The sequence below is a fragment of the Macaca nemestrina genome, chromosome 12 (assembly GCF_043159975.1).
Source record: "Macaca nemestrina isolate mMacNem1 chromosome 12, mMacNem.hap1, whole genome shotgun sequence".
Classification (NCBI taxonomy): Eukaryota; Metazoa; Chordata; class Mammalia; order Primates; family Cercopithecidae; genus Macaca; species Macaca nemestrina.
The window spans coordinates 68,594,682-68,616,705 of record NC_092136.1 but is presented as its reverse complement, the minus strand read 5'-3'; the positions used below and the strand labels follow the sequence as shown (position 1 = coordinate 68,616,705).

Genomic DNA, 22,024 nt, shown 5'->3' with positions numbered 1-22,024 from the left:
AACCTATCACATAAGTGTTAAGTACCACATGGCTTAGCTATTTTCCTAATGCTACCACTCCTCTTACCCAACTCCCCAACAGGCTCCAGTGTGTGTTGTTCCTCTCCCTGTGTCCATATGTTCTCATTGTTCAGCTTCCACTTATAAGTGAGAACATGGGGTGTTTACTTTTCTGTTCCTGTGTTAGTTTGTTGAGGATAATGGTTTCCAACTCCATCCATGTCCCTGCAAAGGACATGATCTCACTCCTTTTTATGGCTACATAACATTCCATGGTGTATATGTACCACATTTTCTTTATGCAGTCTATCATCAATGGGCATTTGGGCTAATTCCTTGTCTTTGCTATTGTGAATAGTGCCGCAATGAACATATGAGTGCGTATATCTTTATAATAGAAGGATTAATCCCAGTAACAGGATTGCTGGCTCAAATGATATTTCTGGTTCTAGGTCTTTGAGGAATTCCACACAGTCTCTTACAATGGTTGAACTAATGTACATTCCCAACAACAATGTAAAAGCATTCCTATTTCTCCACAGCCTTGCCAGCATCTGTTGCTCCTTGACGTTTTAATAATCACTATTCTGACTGGCGTGAGATGGTATCTCATTGAGGTTTTGATTCGCATTTCTCCAGTGATCAGTGATGTTGAACTTTTTTTCATTTGTTTGTTGGTTGTATAAATGTCTTCTTTTGAGAAGTGTCTGTTCATGTCCTTTGTACACTTTTTCATGGAGTTGTTTTATTTATTTTTGGAAATTTGTTTAAGTTCCTTGTAGATTCTGACTATTAGACCTTTGGCCAATTGCAAAATTTTTCTCCCATTCTGTAGGTTATCTGTTCACTCTGATGATAGCTTCTTTTGTTGTGCAGAAGCTCTTTGGTTTAATTAGATCTCATTTGTCAATTTTTGCTTTTGTTACAATTGCTTTTGATGTTTTTGTCATGAAATCTTTGCCTGTGCCTATGTCCTGCATGGTATTGGCTATATTTTCTTCTAGGGTTTTTATAGTTTTGGGTTTTATGTTTAAATCTTTAATCCATCTTGGGTTAATTTCTGTATTAGGTGTAAGGAAGTGGTCCAGTTTCAATTTTCTGCATATGGCTAGCCAGCTTTCCCAGCACCGTTATTAAATACAGAATTCTTTCCCCATTGCTTGTTCTTGTCAGGTTTGTTGAAGATCAGATGGTTGTAGATGTGTGGTCATATTTCTGAGATCTCTATTCTGTTCCATTGGTCTATGTGTCTGTTTTTGTACAAGTATCATGCTGTTTTTGTTACTGTAGTCTTGTAGTATAGTTTGAAGTTGGATAGCCTGGTGCCTCTAGCTTTGTTCTTTTTGCTTAGGATTGTCTTAACTATATGGGCTCTTTTTTGGTTTTCTGTAAATTTTAAAGTAATGTTTTTCTAATTCTGTGAAGAATGTCAATGTAAATATGTGAAGAATCTCAAAGTTTTTTAAACAAAAGCTTATTTTTTAAACAAATAAATTACATATATATGAAGTTAAATGTTAAATTATATACTGTATATATTAAAGTTACAAAAAATTTAAACTCTCTCTATAAATATCCTTAGAATAGTTGATGCATATTGTTCTAGGCCTTTAAATGCAAATAAAAACATAAACAACAAATCAACACTAATAACAAATACTAGCACTGTGCTAATTTGTCTCTTTTTATTTAACAAATATATTTTGGCATCTTTTGATTTCTATACACATAGGTTTACCTCATTCTTTTAAAAGGGTAAGTATTTTATTATAGAAATATACTGTAAATTTTAAAATCATTCCCCTATTAAAATTTAAATGGATGCCAACTTTTCAATTTTTATTATCCACATTATAATTTTACTCAAATTTTCTATTTCAAAGATTGCAGCAATGGCTATTTACATACCTTTTCTATTTGCATAACTACCTTTGGAAGCATTTCTACATTTGGAACTTCTGTGACAATGGATATATTCATTTTATATTTTGATATATATTGTCAAATTAAACTCTAAGAATATTGTATAGTAAACCCTTCTAAAATAGCTATAACAGTTCTTAATTCCTCAGACCTTTCACAGAATTAGAGAGTTGATAGTACGTAGGATAGAATTGGATATCATCAATGAGATCATTGATCTTTAAAAATATTTGCTAATCTGGTAAATAATATCCTTTATTCATGTTTTATATAGAATTTATTTAAGATATTTAGAATATTCTATATATGTACTAAATATTAGAATTTATTTTTATATAAATTGCAAAATTTATTTTTATATAAATTTATTTTATATAAATTTTTATATGGTTGTTTGTATTCATTGCCAATTTTTCTACTTGACTCAAGGGCTTCACCTAAGTGATTTGTAAGAATACTTTAAATATTAATGGAATCATACATTTTTTATTTGAATTAGTTTTTAATTATGATACTTTAAAAATGAGATTTATTGTCTCCTATTTAATTATTATCTCTGTGTAACAGTTATCCTTCCAATTTCCATTTTGACTTTTTTTTTTCCCCAGATATGTCTATATGTATATGTGATAGGGGTCATGGGATGTGGGATAGCTTATGTACAATTTTGTGATACTGAATAGAATATCTTAGATCTGGTATGCTAAACCTTAATTGAGGCTTCTCTATTCATTGACCTCTTCTGTAATTGAATCCATTGGTAATGAAATGAACCTTATCTAGACTTTAGCACAGACAAAATCCACTGCTGCTGACTACCAGCTTTGCCATTTTGTTCTATCTGGAACTGACAGGCTTTCCACTTTCTGTTTCTCTTAATTTGGGATACACCCTATATCACATCTTTCCTTCTCCAGGAGAAATAATCTTGTACTTCTGAGGTCAGCTTTAATAGCAGGAAAATCACAAAAAGTACAGCAGAAAATATTTTTAAAATATTCTTTTCATTATATGTATATAATTTTGTTTCCTTTATCAACTTTTAATTGCTCAAGCAAAATGAATGCATTTAAGTTAGAAAAAATATGCAGAGGTCTTGATGAGAATTGGTGGCATGTAGGATAGAGCAGTCATTGTAGGAGTAGCAATAAGTGGATGTAACATGAATATTTACTAATTGAATACTTACTTATAATACAATAATTATTTAGAAGATGAGGATGATGATTATGTGTGAGAAAGATTTAATTTAGGTAGCTTCAAGGTTTCTAGATTGAGAAATTGATTGTGCTGTACTGCCATTTGTTGAGTTGAAAACCATTGTAGGAGAAATGGTCTGGGGCAATAGAAAGACAAATGGGATAGTTTGGAACATACTGACTTGGATGCACCTGTAGCATTTCTAAGTAAAGATTACAAGCATAAGGTAACTAATTTTTAAACTGAGAAGAGAGGAATTTTTTGTTTGTTTGTTTTGAGATGGAGTCTCGCTCTGTCACCCAGACTGGAGTGCAGTGGCGCGACCTCGGCTCACTGCAAGCTCCATCTCCGGGGTTCACGCCATTCTCTTGCCTCGGCCTTCCGAGTAGCTGGGACTACAGGCACCCGCCACCACGCCCGGCTAATTTTTTGTATTTTTAGTAGGGACGGGGTTTCACCGTGTTCGCCAGGATGGTCTCGATCTCCTGACCTCGTGATCCGCCTGCCTCGGCCTCCCAAAGTGCTGGGATTACAGGCGTGAGCCACCGCGCCCGGCCAAGAGGAATTTTTTTTAGAATTATACACTTCATAATCTTCAACATAGGGGCCACAGTTCAAACCATGACATTTGTGGAAATCTTCCAGGTACAGTTTTTCCGCCAAGAAAGCAGCAGGCATGGATGCGTGGATAGAGCACTGTGGAATTCCAACCCTCGAAGGACAGATAGAAAAAAAAAAGAGTGAATACTGAGGTTGGAGGAAAAGAGTCATCTATCATGTCATGAAATAGAAGAGTTTTGGAAGAAAGATTCAACTGTTTCTATGAAGTCTCAAAAAATGAATCATTAAACGGATTAAGCAGGGATAAGAATGCTATTGCACAATACTGCCAGGGGAGTGGGCTTCCCCTGCTGATATATGCCTTCTTTGTTGGATAAGAGGAGGTTTCTACCTTCTTTTCATGAGACAAATCTGACATAGTAAATTATTGGGGTCTGTCTTTTCTTGAAAATTTCTCCAACCTAGGGATGTCTGAAGGGGCGGATTAAACCACCTAAACCTTTTTATGGAGGAATGTTCTCCATTTCCTCTTTATGTTGGTGAGCTTTTCTGTAAGAGTAATGGCAACCCAGGCAGATGTTTTAGTGGTTGGGGGAGAAGCAAGGAAGTAAGGGACAGCGTTGTCTACTTAGGTTTTAGAAACTGAACCTGCTTTTGTTAAACCCCTTGTGATCCTCTAGAGTTGTTATTTCAGTTTCCCAGGAACAGGAGATTTCACAATGAATTTTGCTTCAAATCTCTGACTAGTAACAATGTGTCTCTGCCTAATGTTATTTTATGCATATGTTTTCTTAGAAAACTTGCTGGGTTGCTGAGAGGTAGGCAAGACTGGTTTAAATTATATGACATATTTCTGCGAAATATTGCAATAACATTTTTATTATGGCTTAAAGTTATAACTGAAAATTTGACAGATCTTTATTGTAAAGAGAAGAGGAGAGGGATAAGTTGTCATTTCCTAGAACTGAAAGTGAGGGGATAATATTGGAGAAGGATCCTTCCGATCAGAGGCAGATTTTTGTAGATCACAGTAACAATCAGCCATACAACTTTTATTTTCAGTTCACGAGACACATCTAATTGATGACCATAATGACAACATTCAACTTGAGCAGCTTCAATCCAGGCCCATTCATCCTACTGGGGATTCCAGGGCTGGAGCAGTTTCACATCTGGATAGGGATTCCCTTCTTTATTACCTACCTTGTGGCACTTGCAGTCAATAGCGTCCTTCTCTACCTCATTTCTATGGAGCAGAGCCTCCATGAACCCATGTTCTTTTTCCTTTCCATGCTGGCTGCTACAGATCTCATGCTGTCTAATACATGTTTACCAAAAACATTCAGCATTTTCTGGCTGGGTCCTCAGGAAATCACCTTTCCTGGATGTCTTACTTAGATGTTTTTTCTCCACTACACCTTTGCCATGGATTCTGCCATCCTTCTGGCCATGGCGTTTGATCATTATGTTGCTACTTGCTTCCCTCTAAGATACACCACTATTGTCACTCATGAAATTATTACTAAGATTGTGGTGGGTATTATCAGCAGGAGCTTTTTCTTCCCATGTGTGTTCCTGTTAAAGCGACTACCTTTCTGTAAAACACTCATCATTCCCAACACATACTGTGAGCACATAGGCATTGCCCAGCTTGCCTGTGCGGACATCTCCATCAACATCTGGTATGGCTTTGCTGTGCCTATAATGACTGTCATATCAGACCTGATTCTCACTGGCATCTCCTACACTCTTATTCTTCATGCTATCTTTAACCTTCCATCCTTAGATACCCGCCAGAAAGCCCTTAGCACATCTGGTTCCCACATTTGTGTCATTCTTACATTCTACACACCAGCCATATTCTCCGTCCTCGCCCACCGTTTTGGTCACAATATTCCTCATTCCTTCCACATACTATTTGCCAACCTCTACGTAGCTATCCCCCCTGCACTCAATCCAATCATCTATGGAGTGAAGACCAAGCAGATTTGAGACAAAATCATCCTCCTCTTTTTCTCTAAAGGGAACCAGTGACATGAAGCTGACAGCTTGGGAAAGAAATCAGGTAATTATATTGATTTTCTAGTATTTCTTATTTTTTAAAAGCTGGAATCCTTACAACATTGACTTAAATGTATATGAAATCCTGTAAATCCACTATGTGTTATAGGAAACAGTGAGACAACATGAATAGGTAGAGAAGCCAAATAAAAGTTGAAGAAAAATTTCATGTATAAAAGGATCAGAGGGAAATTTATATCTCATTTTCAGATAAGATTTCTTAGCTACCAGAGTCACCAGAACTGTTGAAGAATGTATAGTAAGCCCATTAAAGTAGGATAGAGCTTACTTGCATTTTTGCATTTGCATTTTTACCAAATTCCCCAGGGGACTATGATGACCACTAAAGTTTGAGAACCACTGTCTCTTAGAAGATTTATTTTCCTGAAGGATTCTTAAAAGAGGGTAATTATTTGCTCTATCTTTACTGAATCTCATCTGGAAAGTGTCCTACAAAGGTATCCCAAATTGTGAGGATTTTACTTATGTCTTTTAACCTGTTTATAAGACTAATCTGTCTAGTTATATATGATCAACATACTATCTTCTAAGTGTTGGAATTCTTAAACGTTCATAAACAATTTGGAAATCATATTTAAATATTCTAGTGGGTAGCCCCAGTGGAGATCCCAGCCAACAGCTAACAACAGCTAGCTATGTCAGTAAGCCGTCTTGGATATTAAGTCCAATTGAGACTTCAGACATCTGTAGCAATAATATGAAAAATTGTACAGTATACTTAATAAACATATGTGTTTGGCTAAGGAGATTTTAAAGCAAAGTACTGGAAGTACCAACACTATTTTTATGCTACATATGGTAATGTACGTATAAAGCAATATGAAATAATAAATGAAATTGTTTAAGGTTCAAACAACATTTAGAGTAAATACAAAGGTGACATATCTGGCTAGGTTCAAATAAAAAATTAACTCTCTCCACCCCTGGCTTCTCCAAATGACAAAAAATTCTCACAGTGAAAAATGGTCCCAGGGTGTAGTATCATCTCCAGAAAAAGGCTGTAAGATCCTTTGCTAACAATAGAGAAATATTTAAATTTGCATCTTATAGAGGTTTTCAATTAAAGAAGCTTCTAAGAATCTTTAGAATTTTTTTTCAGAGTACTGTAACTCTCAGACAAAATCAGAAAGGTAAAAATCTAAAAGGTATATGTGGATATGACTTTTGTCTAATAGAGTAAACTCAAATTTTTATAGAGAACTCAGATTTTAAGAAAAATGTGCAGTTATAAGTACCATGAGCTTTGGTGGAAAATGACATAGTCATTGCAAAATAAAAAGAAGTCCTTAGATTTTTAACTTTATTAAGCAGGAAGCAGGCTGAGAAAGCTACTCACATCTATATACAAGTCATTTTTTACAAAAAAAAAAAAAAAGATGACATAGAATATAGAGTTAATTTCCCATGGTTGTAGTGAAGCCATGGAGAATTACTCCCAGGGAGCAGGAGCGGGATTGGGTCCTTATTAGGAAAGTGGTGGTGTTTTTCTGGCTGTACTTTAGAATTAAAATAGACAAGTGGCTATTATATGCCTTTGCCACTATTTCACGTGTGAGTATCTATTGCAGTTATTCTATCTCTGTATCACAATTGTATGTTGGCTGTATAGGAGACAGATAACTCATTTGATTTACTTCACAAATCTTCAGATTGAGAGAAGCTGCACTCATGGAGCTGTACAAAAGGAACTGAACCCAAGGGGTCTTATTCATACTTTGTCCTGATTTTCAGGCTGAGATTCTGGGCTTCGAACTAATCCCATAATGAGAATGAGACTTTGGGGTCTTCAAGAAGAGGTGAATGCATTTTGTATGTATGAGGCTATGTGTATTATGGCCAGAGGACAGAATGTTGTAGGTTTTATTTTTCAAAGATGGCAAGACAACATCTTGCATCACATACACTTTTCTGCAATATTACCTCACCATTCTTCTAATAAGTAAAATCAATTTTCTTTCCCTATTTTTCTGGTCTGTCCTTAGCAATGTTTTTGAAAAATAGATGTGACATTTGGGGATATTTGAGGCAAGGTTATAAGAAATCTTACAGCTTTGTCATTGGTGTCTTTGAATATGTACTTTTTGGGTACTCTAGAAAACAGACATCATGCTGTGATAATCTAAAGCCATATGGAGAGGTCATGTGGTTGACAGCTTTGGCTGAGCTCCTGGTTAACAGATCAATACTAGTCAAGCCGAGTGATGACTACACATGCATAAAATGTCTGATTATAGCCACATGAGAGAGATATCCCAAGTGAGAAATGCCCAAATGATCTCAGTAAACCTATAGCATTGTAAGAGATAATAATAAATTGTTTTAAAGCTATTGTTTGGGAGTGGTTTGTTATGCAGCAATAGTTAACTGGAATAATTAGAGTCTTAGGTACTCTGATCTTTCTTCCAGAGATCTTGACTACCCTACTTCATCTACTTAATTCCTTGGAAATACTTTTGAATTTGTATTTTAAAAAAATATGGAAATTATTAATAATCTAAAACTCAGGCAATTTGCTCCTCACCAATCACCTGCTATTTTTCAGCTCATTTTCTCTTGAATCCCGATTCAACAATCTTTCAACTTAAGGACTTTGATAACAAATTAATCTTTATATTTTTTCACATTTCATCATTTTCTTTATTTCTTAATTTCCCCCTTCCCATTATTAATTTTATGGTCCATTCCTTTAATTACTTTTTTAATACAAATATTCTCTCTCTTTCCCTCTTTTCTCTTTCCTTTCCTCCCTAACACACACATACACTTTGTTGTGCTTGTTCAGCCACACAGTAACTCTACCTAAATGTAACTCTCCACCGATTTGTACCTGCAGCCATTGGCTCAGCAATTTTTTTCTCTCATCTTGAATTATCAATTTTCACTCTCTTTTGCATCTTTCTCTATTATTACAAGCACTTGATAATATTTATCTCATCTTAAAATTGTTTCTTGACTCCAGTTCCCTTCCAGCTATTACTCCCAATTCTCTACTTTATTTTGCAGTATAACTCCTTGAAACAGTTGTCTATATTTACTGTTTCTAGTTCTTCTCTCCCATTTTCTCTTTAACTCAGTCCTACCCAAATTTCATATTAATATTGCATAATTCTCTTCTTGTCAAAATCTATCATAGCTACAATTTCTAAAAGCAGTGGTCTCAGTCCTTATTCCTTGACATATCTGCAGTATTTCATATACCTTTAAAATATTATATATATCTCTCTTTAAAAAATTACTTTATTCACTAGCATACAGTGGTTTTTCTTCTACCCTAAAAGTGCTACTTATTTGTGTCCTTAACTTGTTCTTCTTAATCATTTGACCTCTAATGTTAGCGTTTAGTCCCAGTGCTCTTGTAGGCATTCATTTTCTTTTAATCTCATTTAGATATTGTCATTATAATGATGATTAGCAAATGTGTCTCTCCACTGTGGATCTTTTCTTTAATCTCCTGACTTGTATATCAACAACTGCCAATATATCATTTCCTCAGTGGATTATGGGAAAAGCATGTATCCTCACACTAAACAGTAACTAGCAGTACCTTTGATTAAGTAGCTTATCATCTGGTATAATTAGATGAAGAAAAAAAGACAATGACTTACCCTAATAAACACATAAGAATGTTAAAGTGAAATAAAGAATCAGGCTCAAGATCAACCTGGAGGAATTCAGATTAGACACAGTGATGCTTTTTTTCGATAATAGGCAACATGTGATACTGGATTAGGCAACAACAACAACAACAACAACAACAACAACAACAACAACAGCTGTAGAAATTCTAATCCAAGATATATGTCTTCCGACAATATTCTTCTTCCGTGTTTCCTTCCTTCTCCCTGAATTGCTCTCCCCAAGAATCTGGCACAATTTGGTTACAAATTTTGTCTAAAAGTTAGGCAGCTATTAACCCCTTGGTGCAAGACCATGGTGACCGCATTTCCTGCCTTAAAAAAAGTCTAGCCTTTAAAAGAAGACCCTGACGTGACTGATATGTCTCCCCAGAGATCTTATTTGCAAATTAACCACTGTTTTTAGCAGTTTGGACCATCGGTGCTCTGAGCCATGCCACAGCCTCTCTTGACCAAAAAAACCTTCCCAGGGTGGGAGTAAATGCAACAAGAAGACCTCAGATTCAGGAACTATGCTCTTGTGTTCTGTCCAGTCTTCTCCATGACTGCTGACTAATGAGTCTGGGGTGAGCATTATATGGATGAGGTAGGCGGAAAATAAGGCTGAAGACTGTTCTGTGAAGCCAGGAGCAGAGGTAGGTAAAGAGAGAATTGACAATCTAGATGTTCTGATGTATTTGGCTACTCTGGAGATCATCCAGACTTTTCCCTGGCTCCATTATAGAAACTAGTTCCTTGAATTTCTCAGGTTATTTATTTATTTATTTATTTTTTTGAGATGGAGTCTTGCTCTGTCACCCAGGCTAGAGTGCAATGGCACGATCTTGGCTCACTGCAACCTCTACCTCCCGGGTTCGTGCGATTCTTCTGCCTCAGCCTCCTGAGTTGCTGGGAATTACAAGAGTGGGCCGCAACGCCTGGTTAATTTTTTTGTATTTTTAGTAGAGATGGGGTTTCACCATGTTGGTCAGGCTGGTCTCAATCTCCTGACCTCAGGTGATCCGCCTGCCTCAGCCTCCCAAAGTGGTGGGATTACAGGCATGAGCCACCATTCCTGGCCACTCAGGTGTTTGAGTAGACTTAATGTGTACCAAATTATCATTAATAAATCCTTTGCTTTGCGCTTGAATCCCTCTTCTTGCAGTTAGAGATTTTAGTCTCTTGCTGTTTCATTATGGGCTCAAGGCAAGCCAGTCAGATCTCTGGAGCAGACTTTCTTAAAACAATGATGGAGTCTGAATTTTTTTTTAAAATAATTTTTATGCATATGTTTAAGGTATAAAACATGATGTTATACAATACATATAAATAATAAAATGGTTACTGTAGTGAAGCACAATAGTTGCATCTTAATCTCACTTGTATCTGTCAGGCTAGCCAGGCAGAAGTGAAGTTATATGTATTTGTTAGTAACTTTATACCTGAACAGATAGGACCCTAGTAGTGTTTTCCAAAAATGTATCTGTCTGATTTCTTGTCTTCTCAGTTTCTGAGCATACCTGGTATCCCCCAAATCTCATTTCCTCCACGTAAGTAATCCTGGAATTTTGTGTGCAGAAACTTTTGATGACTGCTAAGCTAGAAATCCTTGCTGCAGCATTCCTAGGTTTGTTTCTATCCAGGGCAAAGTCAGGTGACTGCCTCATTAAACACACTAACAGAACTTCTTCCTTTAATTAGATAAGCATTCCTTCATCCTTACTCTGCTCTTAATGGCAGCATAGAACACACTGGCTCCTTTTGTGTTGAAGAACCTCACAATGTCACAATAGTTCCTTGACCTCACAGGAAATTAATGAGTGGACATCAATGTAGTACTATATTGGTGTGATTGGGATTACTGGGGAGCCATCTCATTTCATATCCTGCGAGAATGCACCTCATTCAGCTGAGGACCAGTCTTGGATCTTTGAAGAGAGTATTTGACTTAGAAGAGACTGAAACCATACTGTCTTCACCCTTGTATTATGGACTCAAGCCTATGTGTTTTTCAACTTGAGGAACTAAATGCAGTTTCCTCTTTTGAGAGGTGAGTACATAGTTAGAGAAAGGGACTCAGAGATTTCAAAATCATGAGAAATCACAGCGAATATTTTAGTTAGTGCTTATGAAGTTACAGAGACTGTATTATACACTTCACATGCTTTTTCTCAATTAAATCTCCATTAAACTCTATCAAGTATTGTCTGAATTTTATAATAGGAAATTGAGGACTATGGGGAATAAGGAAATTGCTCAAAGTAATACAGTTAGCAAGTTAATGTAATAGAGCAATATTTTGAACCTAGGAGGTCTGAACATAGGCCCTGATCTCGTATTTTTCAGACTAGACTACAGAAGGAGAGCTTCAGGAGTCAAGTCATACAAGAGTTGCTTGAAGCATTTGGGGAAGACTCAGATTTAGAGATGAATTTCATTTTCTCAGGGAAGCCTGCCCTAAGTAGAAACTGTCTCATGCAACTCCTCATCATAGCATATATCAATTTGGCATTTTATGCATGTATTGGGAATTATTTGATTAATTTTGTCTTCTTATTAGACTGTAAACTTAGTAGATCATTGAATATGTATGTTCTTACTCTTCAATGTGTATTTCAAACATCTAGAAGAATAACTGGTACATAATAATATTTCTTTGTCAAAAATATTTTGACAAGTAAATGAAAGGAAAAAGCAGCCTTTGAAAGAACATAAAATTGGAAGCTTAAGACAATGAAGAGAAATCATAGTGTTTAATGTGGGTTGTGGTTATAGACATTGACTCAATAAAAAGAAAAGCATTCTTAAGCTCAGAAAGTCTAAAGTTGAGAATGGCTGCCTCAAAAAAGGCAGACTTATACATCACTAAATGATTCCCTGTCATTGGAGATGTATAAGCAACTTCCATGTAATCACTTTTCACAAGATACTACATTTGGGAGTCAACACCATATAATTAGTGAACTACATATGCTTTGTAATTTACTTCCCAACTAGGTGACAATATTATGTTCCATTGGTTTATCAATAAAGTAAAATAAATAAAAAGAAAATATAAAAAACTTAGATATTGCCAGAAACCAAAAGCATTCGTATTTTTAAAAAATTTTTGAGGATGTATCAAGTTAAAGTAAACAAAATAACTTTATAAGTAATTAAAACTTGTAATAATGTTATTATGTGTACAATTTACAGTGACCATTAATATAAAGTTAGTATAAACTTGCAGTAGTATACGAGAAATGCTTACTACAGTTACTAAAACAAAATTTATAATGCTATATGAATTTATTCATATGAATAAATACTATATGAGTTCAAATGCTATATGAGTTTATTTTCACTATATTCAATTGAGCAGGAGATTAAAAGAAAAATATTCTTTTCTTAAAATTTTTAAATTTTAGCTTCAGGAGTACATGCACAGTTTTGTTATATAGGTAAGTTTGTGTCTCAGGGGTTTGCTGTACAGATTATTTCCTTACTCAGGTACTAAGCCTGGTGCCCAATACTTATTTTTTCTACTTCTCTCCCTCCTCCCACTCTTCACCCTCAAGCAAGTCCCAGTGTCTGTTGTTTCCTAAAACAAGGATATTCTTTATAATTATTATAGAACTCTTTAATCCTATTTTAGGTTCTTCCACATTCTAAAATTCTTTTTAGGTGAGAATGACTGGATGAAGTTAACATTAATAGCCCTTCTAGAATCAAGAATCTTTGAACCTCTAAGACTGGCCTTCAACAAGGTAAGAGTGATGGTTCTGACTTCACCTACAGGAGTCCAGATTTTTTTTCTTATTTTTCTTTCCTATTTTCTTATTTTTCTTTCTATTGGCATAACCTCAAACCACAGAGCAGGCACTCTGAGAAACTCCCTGATTTAAGTCACTTGTAAATCCCCAGTCTCTCCTTTTCTTCTTTCCTTCCCATGGCATGCTTTATCTGCTTAAGTATTTCCTGCAGCACACACTGTGTGGCTATTGGACTTACTGGTCCCAAAGTATCATTACCCTAAAGTATTATATTCTAAAGCTGGGAAAACAGACTAGGATTAATTAAAAAACAGATAGAAATGTATTATACAGATTAGGTTATAAATCTGTATAAATGTATTATACAGATTAGGTTAAGTACTGAATCAGAGGTGATAAGGAGCACCTATTAGAACATACAGGATGAACAGAACATGGGAGGAATCACAGATCCAGCAAGGGAAGATCTGGTCTGATTCATAAGGAAGGCCCCCAAGAGGGAACGCTATTTTGCAAACATGATCACTTACCCAAGTTTGTTAAGAAATTCAATTATTACCAGCCTGGCCAATATGGTGAAACCCCTCCTCTACTAAAAATACAAAAATAGTAGTTCCAGCTATTCCAGAGACTGAGGCACGAGACTTGCTTCAACCCGGGAGGCAGAGGTTGCAGTAAGCCAAGATCACACCACTGAACTCTAGACGACAGAGCAAGACTCTGTCTCCAGAAAAAAAAGAAAAGAAATTTAATTACTGCATTTAATCTTTTATTAATTGTTTATTAAATGTTATTTGTTGGCCTAATGTATATAAGGCATAGATGTTGAATACAGAGAACAAAAAACGAGACTCAGAAATTTCACAGTGTAATGGGAAGAGAGATATATACATACTTATTAAACAATTTTATATTTCCAAAGTGAGACACTCTGAAGACGCACAGTTCACTCTTCATAGGAGAAGGGATTATAGAAGGACTTCAAAGAGAAAAATGTATTCAGCTGGTTTTTGAAAGACTGTTAAGAACTATCCAGGTGACCAAATGAAAACAGTCCTTCTATGCAGGAAAAACACCAAATAAAAATGAATACTGGTGTAAGAAAGCATGTTTTTAGACACTTCATGACGCATATATAATTGGAACATGAAATATATGGTGAAATGTGGTGCTAAAAAATGCTAGTTAGCAAGAGCAATTGTATCAGACCCCCAGAAAGAGACAGATTACACACTGAAATAATTTGAGGCGAATGTAATACAGAAACCATTTACAAAGGTGTGGTTATGTGTAAGAAAACCACAAGTGCTTGTGATATTGGTTAAGTAGCAGTAGGCACTATTACAACCATTGGATTAAAGACACAAGAGGAAGATATGATTGCCAGAGAGAACCAGAGCCAGAGAAGACTTAGATAGGGATGACATTAGCTTGCAACAGCTTTCTTGGGAGAATACTGAAGGAATAAACATCTGACTGTTTTCTTCCTCCCTCCTATCTCTTGTTGGTGTTTTCTATTGCCAAATTCAGCCAGAAGTGAGAAGGCAAGGGAACCTGTTCATGTAGTCCATAGAGGTCAATGTTTCAGAGCTCAGAACATGATAGAAAGTGGTGGAGGGTAGAACAGAGGAGGTTAATGTAAGGTAGTCTGCACAACATAAATGTAGAGAGATCATATTTATATTACAGTTGGTTATATTCACATGATAGAATATTTAGGCAGCAATGCAGAGGCTCCACTCGAAGATGGAAATCCTGGAAGTGAACATATTAGTGACAAAGCTATTTTAATAACAGAGACAATAAGTGAGGAGGGCATGAATTTGAGTAAAATTGGTGGGAATGAAGAAAGGCAAGAAATTGAATGAATAATTAAGAGGAAGAAATGGCTTCTAGGATGACGTTATTTTATTTTTAACCACTTTTAGGAAAATAAGTCCTCTGTTCTCTGCATTATTATGTTCTCTGCATCTATCCCCAATGACACTGCCCTCAACCCTTCAACATTTATTCTGTTTGAAATCCCAGGGATGCAAGACCAACATGTTTGTAAGTCCTTGCTCTGATGGGAAATGGTACCATCCTGTACATCATTATGACAGACAGAACTTTGCACGAGCCAGTGTACCTTTTCCTGTGCCTGCTTTCCATCACTGACCTGGTACTTTGTTTGTCTACATTGCCCAAAATGCTAACAATCTTCTGACTTAGGTCTCACATGATTTCCTACTATGGCTGCCTCACCTAGATGTTTTTTGTTCATGGAGTCTTTGCCACAGAGTCAGCTGTTCTGTTGGCCATGGCTTTTGATCTCTATGTGGCCATCTGCTGTCCACTTCATTATGCATCCATCCTCAATGCCACCATGATTGGGAAGGTTGGTGTAGCATGTGTGATTCATGGTCTTCTCTTTGTTTTCCCCTTTGTCATATTCACTGAACGCTTACCCTTCTGTGGACGTCACATCATTCCCCACACCTACTGTGAGCACACGGGCATAGCCAAGCTTGTCTGTGACAGCATCAAGCCCAACACCATTTATGGTCTCACTGTGGCACTTTCAATCACTGGCATGGATGTGGTCCTCATTGCCTCCTCTTGCCTCCTGATCCTGCTGACTGTGCTGCGCTTGCACTCTAAGGATGCTCAGCTCTGAGCATTTAGTACTTGCAGAGCCCACATTTGTGTGATTCTTATTTTCTATATTCCTGCCCTTTTTTTTCCCTTTTTCACTCACCGTTTTGGCCACCAAGTACCCCCTCACGTCCACATTGTACTTGCAAATCTCTATCTCCTTGGGCCTCCTGTTCTCAACCCCCTGGTCTAAGGCATCAACACTAGACAGATTCGCCTGAGACTATTTGGCTTTTTTTTATGAGGAGGAGGTAACTATACTCTCTACATGCACAGAGGATTAATGGAAAAAGTTATAATTAATCTTTTACTTTCTTTAGCACCTCTTATCCTTGGACTAGAGGTTTCTACTTCTGCTAATTCTAGCACACCAGTATCATGTATTATTGGAGAGTTTTTGAAATATTTGTGAGAAACCATCTATACCTGCTAAATATGCAGAATATCATTTTTCTATAAAATTATCCTGTGACCTGTTAATGGGCCTATAGGTATTGAATATTTCCAGGGAAAGGCAATGTAGTTCACTTGAAAGTAAAAGGCAAGGAGAGTTATTCTCTCCATGTAGTGAAATCTCATATGCTAGAGTTGAGGAATTGAGAACACACACACACACACACACACACACACACACACACACACACACACAAAATTAATTAATTATTGCCAGCATTTTCTTAGACCAGGAGAGTCTTCAGTGAGAGTTTCAGCCTAGACCAGAGATTGCTGTGAGAACTCAACACCAAGGATTAGGTTGACAATACATGAGGAGGACTACAGGGGGAGAAGTCTGAAAGCACATAATTCCATAGGAACCCCATCATATTAGTTTCTCAAGGAAGTAGTCCAAAATATGTCACTTTTGGCCAGATGTGGTGGCTTCTATCTGTAATCCTAGCATTTTGAGAGGCCAAGGTGGGAGGATTGCTTGAGCTTAGGAATTCAAGACTAGCCTGGGCATCATGGCTAGACCCTGTCTCCGCAAAAAATTAAAAATTTAGCCAGGCGTGGTATCATGTGTCTGTAGTCCTAGCTACTTGGGAGGCTGAGGTGGTGGATCACTTGAGCCTAGGAGGTTGAGGCTGCAGTGAGCCATGTTTGTGCTACTACATTCCAGCACAGGGAACAGAGTGAGACCCTATCTTAAAATAAAATAATAATAAAAATGTCACTTTGTAGCTAATATAGTCACCTCCTGACTGATGACCTTTGCATTTTTCCTGGCATTTTAAGTGTGATGGACTTATCATGTAAATTATTCTGAGAGGCACTGTGAACTTGATCTAACCTTTTGTTTCCTCCATTAGTCTACAGCACTTTGGGTATACAAGGGTGCCTAGGACATTGAGTTTCCTGTTAATGCTATCCAGACTAATTGGATGACAGTAAACCTTCCCCAAATAGCTGGCTGGCATGTTTTTAGCACAGGCTTAACTTCCACAAGAATTGATGTTCCCCCACTTGGAAAAAATAAATGCGAGTAACCAGTCTATTCTCCTATATAATGCAATAATATTCTCCAGCATCAATTTTTCATCATATAGTGCTTATTACCAGAAACTCTTGATCTTTTAAGGCATTCATTCTACTTTTCAACTTCAGTATCTAAGTTTCTTTTTTTTTTAAGAGTCTGAGATTGATCCCACCCACAGTTAACTTAGTTTGTAATGTGGTGTTTGATAAATAGGATCCTATAAACAGAGACCACAGTTTCTTTTATTATGTTATAGTAAAATATATATAACATAAACTTTGTTATTTTAACCATTTTTAAGTGTATGGTTTGTGACATTAATTACATTTACAATATTGTGTGACTATTACCATTATGTCCAAGACTTTTTATCACCTCAAACAGAAACTCTGTAACCACTAAGCAATAACTCCCCATTTCTCCTTCTACTCATGCCTGGAAATTTTTAATCTTCTTCTTGAAGAGAAAAACCTTATGCAGAAACTTTAGAAATACTCTTCATTTATTTTTTCTTATAGTTGAACATCTGTTCAGAAATATTTCTTGAGGATCAACTATATTCTAGACAATAATATAATTTCACAGGTGACTAAGGCCCAGTGTCAGACTTTAGAAAACCCACAATCTAGAAAGAGAGGAAATAATGTAATAACAACAAAATATGGCATTTTCAGTGATATAGTATAAAAGATACCATGGGAGTGAAGAGGAAAGTATGCATATGTTAAATAATGATATTTTGGACACTGAAGTAATTATCATTTTATGGATTCATCTTAATTCTAGACCCTTTTTTCCACTGGGCTGAAGCAAAAAGGTGCCATGTGTCCATAACGTGAGATTTTTTTTTTTTTTTTTTTTTTTTGAGACTGAGTCTCCCTCTATTGCCCAAGAGTGCCCTCTATTGCTGGAGTGCAGTGGCACTATCTCTGCTCACTGCAAACTCCACCTCCTGGGTTCAAACCATCCTTGTGCCTCAGCCTCCTGCGTAGCTGGGATTACAGGTGCCTGCCACCACGCCTAGCTAATTTTTGTATTTTTAGTAGAGACAGGTTTCACCATGTTGGCCAGGCTCGTCTTGAACTCCTGACCTCAAGTGATCCACCTGCCTTGGCCTCCCAAAGTGCTGGGATTATAGATGTGAGCCACCGCTCCCGGTGAGAGAATATTTTTTCATCTTCTCATGGTTCTCATGTTGACTAAGTAAGCCATTTCTATGGAAAATTTTGTATCAAAAATTAATTATAAAAAGCTGCTGCTTACATATTAAGGAAAGAAAAATTAAACAACTATGAAGACTATCTCCTCTGTTGGAAGTTATTAAAACTCACTTACTTAAGACAACAGGAAATATATCTATACTCAAAACTTAGGTTTATTAATCCTGCTACAGCAAGCAAGAAAGCATTCCAAAAGAGCCCCTGGGTAACTCAAAAGAGTTGGGAGGGGATTCTTATATGATATGAACTTGTTGTGCTTGATAACTTTAAGGAGAGATCTTGGAAGTTTGGGAGGATTCCAGTTTGGATGTGGTCAAGCAATATGGGTAATTTGGAATCGTATATCAATATTTTCTAAATCTAGGAAATGTGAGAACAAAAGTGGGCTAGAATTAACATTGGTAAAGCAAAAGCAGTTACCCATGTTAGCAAGAAGAGTAATTCTGATTGGCTTTCTCTCAGTCTTCTTCCAGACTTTGTCACAGAATGGCCTGTCTGTATTGTTCACATTCTTCAGGCTTTGTTTATGTTCAACAGGGAACAACACGTACTAAATTCTGGTGGATTTATTTTTTTAATCTTTCATTGTCCCCTTTTGGCCAAAAACAGATGAAAACAGCCTTCAACACATTAATTTGTGCATTCCAGTTAACCATTGTCAGAATTGTACTGATAGAAGGTTGCTCAGAAAACAGCCTGTAGTCCTGCATGTTTCTTTTGTTAAATGATAATCATTGAATAACGTAATATGACAATGACTATGCAGCAGTATTTAAGACTTCAGACTGGTCTTGTATTGTACTGAACAAATGCCATAGAGACTATGACCAGCAAATCAATGATTCATAGTTTATGTAGTAGGCTATGGAACCAGAGACCTAGATCACCAAACTCAGGCCACATAAAAACATAATCAAATTCCATTTCAGTTTATTTTTGAGATCCAGGAGGCTTTCCTTTAGCTTAACCACACTGTTTCACCTAAAAGGTGGTATTCGCATGGGTACTACAGAAGGTCTTAAATGTGCCAAATGTCTCCTTGGCTAGCTAAGAAGAAAATGGTTAGTGTTTTTCTGACTATGGGAGGAGCAGTCTGAGACAGTGGACAGGAAGAGGGAGTTAGCTCCCTTTCCAGGAACTTCCTGACTAACCCATACCTACTCATTTTGGAAGTCCATCTAGATGTTCTTCTCGGGAAAATACAGTTCACTGGAAGGTTATAGGTTTTAAATATTTGAAAATCTGTAGGCATTACTCCTTTGTTACAAGAGAGATTTATGTGTGTCAGGTATACATAAGTCCACCTTTAGAACACAAACATCATTGTCATTGTATCATTTATTACCACAAGATTGGAACAATTTTTTATTTTTTTCAAAAGGAGGAAATTATCTTTGGAATGACATCGAACCTATAAAACAGACTAGAGAGTACATGAAAATACTCACTACTGTAATAAAAATTGTCCCAATATTTGTCACTACCCCTACTGACCTTGAATATACTGCAAATGATGAAATAAATTTAGCTTATGTATTGTGTTGACTCTAGGTCCGGCCTAATATTTAAAATATTAACGATTGAGGTCAGTGACGTGAGGAAAGTATGATACCAAAAGGAACTTGAGGAAAAAAAGCTGTCTTCTTGAATATTTGAAGGAAGAGTTAATAATTGTTTGGGGGATGACAAATCCAGCATTCAGAGGACTAGCTGTGGTCACACAGCTGTGGTCACACATGCCCCCCAACCCCAGCCCTATCCAGGTATTATTTTGCTTTAAATAGCAGAGAAACACATTATGAGATTAGGCTGTGATTACAGTTAAAACATGTTTAAATGCATTTAGAAACCCTTAGGCAACCACTAAGATATATCAAATTAAGATGATAAAAAATTTTAGCAATAAGACAAAAAAAAGAACAGAGATACAAAAAGTTAATCTTGTTCTGTTGTCTTGGCATGAGAAAGTACACTTCACACCATCATCTGCTAATTAGAAAATTTCGGGTTAACCTTGCCGTGTAAGGGTCATCTGCTTCTGGAAGATCCTGAAAAATCTTCAGTTTAAGGTTCCAATAAGTATGTACTTACTAACAGTTTTCATTGAAAAGGGCCAATTACATTGTGAGCTGGAAACATGTATGTAATAATCAATCCTTTGAGGCTTTACTGCTTTGCTGGTTGTTAACAGTACTTGAGAAATTTTCTCCAGTGTGAATCAATGTTACTATTTTTCTGGTGTTTCTAAAATATCTAGTTTCGTCTTTTACCATTATTTGTAGAAAATAAATAAGTGGCAGGTGAGGAAAAGTGGTTCTTATATGTCAATGATAAGCTTAAACAACTCCAGTCAGTGTATCATGTTAACCCACATTATCAAAATCAAGAAGTAAATTCCCAATTGATACAAAACACGTAATTAACTTTTAAGAATTTTTAATCTGTAATCATTCTGGCAATAAGAATATATTATTGAAAATGAAGCCACTAATATTTAGGCATCTTATTTATTCCATGATGTATATCATAAATACAGTTTCTGTGTCTATATTTGAACATAAACATAAATATGTTTTATTTAATGTGAAAAGTAAACAGTCATCAAAATATGTAAATCCTAATTTGGAAAGAGAAAAACACTTTCACAATAGAATTAATTGAAATTTCAGGAAGTCTTCAGGATTTTCTAGGTATAGAATCACATTGTCAACAAAGAGAGAATTTGACGACTTCTTTCCCTATTTGGATGCCTTTTATTTCTTTCTCTTGCCTAATTCCTCTGGCTAGAACTTTCAGTACTAAGGGAATGATGAGAGTGAATAGGAATGATGAGTGTGGGCATCCTTGTCTTGTTTCAGTTTCAAGGGGAGTGGTTTCAGCTTTAGCCTGCTTAGTATGATGCTGGCTGTGGATTTGTCATTGATGACTCTTAATATTTTGAGGTGTGTTCTCCCATGCCTATTTGATTGAGGGGTTTTAGCATGGAGGAATGTGGGATTTTATTAAAATCTTTTTCTGCACCTATTGAGATAATTATGTCATTTTCTTTTTAAATTCTGTTTATGTGGCAAATCACATTTATTTATATGTATATGTTGAACCAACCTAGCATCCTAGGAATGAAGTCTACTTGATCATGATGAACTAATTTTTTGATGTGCTGCTGGATTTGGTTTGCTAGTATTTTCTAGAGGATTTTGGCATCAGTGTTCATCAGGAGTATTAGCCTATAGTTTTCCTTTTTCATTGTGTCTTTGCCAGGTTTTGTTGTCACGGTGATCGAGGCTTCATAGAATCAGTTAGGAAGGAGTCCCTCCTTGATTTTTTTAGAATATTTTCAGTAGAATTGATACCAGCTCTTCTTTGTATGTCTGGTAAAATTCAGCTGTAAATCTCTCTGGTCTGGAGGTATTTTTGGTTTGTAGGTTTTTTGTTTGTTTGTTTGTTTTGTTTTTTTATTAGTGGTTCCATTTGGAACTCAATTTTGGTGTGTTTCAATTTCTTCCTGATTCAATCTTGGTATGTTATCTGTTTCCAGGAATTTATTCATTTTTTCTATGTTTT

At 36.2% G+C, this 22,024-nt stretch overlaps 1 protein-coding gene and 2 pseudogenes across 1 annotated transcript in view; all 3 read left to right on the top strand.

Moving 5' to 3' along the window:
• The window catches only part of LOC105468905 (olfactory receptor 52H1-like), a 56,316-nt gene that overhangs the window by 16,000 nt on the left and 18,292 nt on the right, over nt 1-22,024 (top strand). The window lies entirely within an intron of this gene.
• LOC105468600 (olfactory receptor 52H1-like) lies at nt 2,524-8,061 on the top strand (annotated as a pseudogene).
• Nucleotides 14,836-16,010, top strand: LOC139357640 (olfactory receptor 52D1-like; annotated as a pseudogene).